Source organism: Chinchilla lanigera, unplaced genomic scaffold (genome assembly GCF_000276665.1).
Source record: "Chinchilla lanigera isolate Chin_1 unplaced genomic scaffold, ChiLan1.0 scaffold00034, whole genome shotgun sequence".
Lineage (NCBI taxonomy): Eukaryota > Metazoa > Chordata > Mammalia > Rodentia > Chinchillidae > Chinchilla > Chinchilla lanigera.
In genome coordinates, this window is record NW_004955435.1 from 4,740,745 (window position 1) to 4,744,032 (window position 3,288).

The window sequence follows — 3,288 nt, forward strand, 5'->3', positions numbered from 1 at the left end:
ATGAGGTCCCAATTGTTCATTCTCTGTGATAGTTCCTGTGCGATCAGTCTTTTTTTGTAGTCTCTCACTGCACCAGTGTTTTCAAGAGTTGTATCTGTTCTCTCTTCCAGCAGATTTAGTGTTTCTGTTTTATTTATTTTTTTTAGTGTTTCTGTTTTAATATTTAGATCTTTGACCCATTTTGGTTTTAGTTTAGTGCGTGGTGAAAGGTATGGGTCTAGTTTTACTCTTCAGGATGTGGAAAGCCAGTTTCTCTAGCACCATTTATTAAAGAGACCATCTTTCTTCCAGTGAAGCTGTTTGGCTCCTTTGTCAAAGATAAGGTGGCTGAGTATGATTCGAGTTATTTCTGCATCTCATAATCTATTCCATTGATCTTGGGTCTGTTTTTCTTTTGTGAGTACCGTACTGTTTTTATCACTGTGCTTTTATAGTATAATATATTCCTTTTTTTTTGTCTTTTTGAGACAGGGTCTCTCTGTGCAGTTCAGGCTGGCCTTGTGCTCACTTTGTAGCCCAGGCTGGTCTCGAACTTGCAACAATCCTCCTGCCTCAGCCTCCCTAGGGCTGGGATTATAGGTGTGTGCCACCATGCCCAGCTATCGTATAATTTCTCAAGTGGAAGATTGTGATACTCCCTGCCTCGCCTTTGTTGCCCAGAATTGCTTTTGCTATTCTAGGTCTCTTTGGGTTCCAAATGAATTTTAGGAATGTTTTCTCTAATTCTGTGAGATATGCTATAGGTTTTTTGATAAGGATTACATTAAATCTGTACAACAATTTTGGAAATATAGTCATCTTCCTATATTAGTTCTTCCTACCCAATCAAGAAATCAACCTATAACAAATGCTGGATCTTCCTAGCTTTCCATTTTCTAGTATTCTCTTTGATCTCCTTTTCAGAGTACTGTAGTTTTCAATGTAAAGGTCTTTTACCTCCTTTGTTAGATTGATTCCTAGATATTTCATTGTATTTTTTGGATGCCATTATGAAAGGTTGCTTCCCTAATTTCTCTCTCAGTGAGTTTGTTACTTGTGTACAGGAATGCTGTTGATTTTTGATTATTAACTTTGTATCCAGCTACACTACTGAATTTGGTTATTAAATCCATAAGTCTTTTTGGTTGAGTTTTTAGGGTCTTTTATGTAGTTTTGTGTCATTTGCAAATAATGATACTTTAACTTCTTTGTTTCCTATCCTTATTCCTTTTATTTCTTTTTCTTGTCTGATTGCTGTGTTTCCAGAAGAGTGGTGATATGGATATCAGGATATCCTTGTCTTGTTCCTGATTTTAGAGTGAAAGCTTTCAGTTTTTGTCCATTTAATATAATATTGGCTGTTTGTCATAGATGGCTTTTATAAGATTGAGATAAAGACCATCTAGTCCAATTTTCTGTAGCGTTTTTTATCATGAATAGGTATTGACTTGGTCAAATGTGTTTTCTGCATCTATTGAGATAATCATGTGGGTTTTGTTGTTGGCTATGTTAATATGGTATATGCACATCTGGGATGAATCCTGCTTGGTCATGGTGTAGAATCTTCTTAATGATTTGCGGCATTCTGTTTGCCAATATTGAGGATTTTTGCATCTGTGACCATTAGGGAGATTGGCCTGTAGTTCTCTCTTTTGATTGGATCCTTCTCTGGTTTTGGTATCAGGGTAATGCTTGCTTTTAAGAATGTACTTGGGAGTACTGCTTCCCTTTGAATTTCATTAAAAAATTTGAGAAGTAGTGATATGAGATCTCTAAAATTCTTGTAGAATTCAGCAGTGAATCCATTTGGGCTTGGCCTTTTCTTTGTTGGTAGGTTTTTAATTACATATTTAATGTCATTGACTGATTTTGGGTTATTTACAATTTTTATGTATTCTTGATTCAGCTTGTTAATTCATATGTATCTAGGAATCTGTCCATTTCTTCTGTGTTTTCTATCTTACTAGAATACAGATTGTTGAAGTAGGAATTGGTGATCTTCTGGATTTCTGCAGGATCTATTGTGATTTCACCCTTTCATTCCCAAATGCTTGGATTTGAGTCTTCCTGTTTTTTGATAATGCTGGCTAAGCGTTTGTTTGTTGTTGTATTTTATTTCTGAAAAAACCAACTCTTCATCGATTCTTTGTATTATTTTCTTACTTTCCATTGCACTCATTTCTGCTGTGATCTTTATAATTTACTCCCTCATACGAGCTTTCAGCTTGAAGCTTGAGGTTCAACGTTAGGTTATTTATTTGAGCTCACTGTCTTTCTGATGTAGGAATTTACTGCTATAAATTCCTCTTGTAGGATTGCTTTCATTGCATCCCATAAGTTGTGGTAGGTTGTGTTGGCATTATTTTTTAATTGTAGCAACTGTTTGATTTCTTTTTTAATTTCATCTGCCATCGGTTCTTCAGGAGGGTGTTATTTAATCTCCTTGCATTTCTAAAGTTCTTTTGGTTTCTTTTGCCATTGATTTCCAATTTTATTGCACTGTGATCTGATAATATGCATGGGGTAATTCCTGTTCCTTTGAATTTACTTAAGCGTGTTCTCAGAGGTAGTATGTGGCCCCTTTTGGAGAACATACTGCGTGCAGCTGAGAAGAATGAGAGAATGTGAAACACTCTGTAGATATCTTCTAAGTCCATTTGGTTAAAAGTTTGGTTCAATTCTGATTTTTTTTGTTGATTTTTTTTTTTGTCCAGTTGATCTATCTGTGACAGTGGGGTGTTGAGATTCCCCATTACAGTTGTGTTAGTGCTTATTTGTTTTTTTCATGTGTATGAATATTAGTTTTATATAGTTGGGTGTGCTGCTATTTGTTGCATATATATTTATGTTTGTTCTCTCTCCCTCTTGGATTGTTCTCTTAACAAAGCTGTCATGACCTTCTTTCTCTTTGCATCAGTCTTGGCTTGAAGTCCATTCTGTCTACACATAGACTGGATGTCCGTGCTTTTTTCTCAGTTACTGTCACATGTTTTCCATCCTTTGACTTTCAGTCTATGGATTTATTTTTCATTTGGCCATTTATTTTTATTTTTATTTTTTTTTGTACTGGGAATCAAACTCAGGACCTTGCACTTGCTAGGCAGGCAGTTATGCCACTGAGCTATATACCCCCAGCCTTGGATTTATTTTTCAATTAAATGTTTTTTGTATGCAGCATATTGTTGGATCTTGTTTCTTGATCCATTTTGCCAGTCTGTTTCTTTTGAGTGGTGAATTGATACCATTTACATTGATGATTATGACTTATATGTGTTGGCAAATCTTTTTGTAAAATTTTTTTTTCTTTTT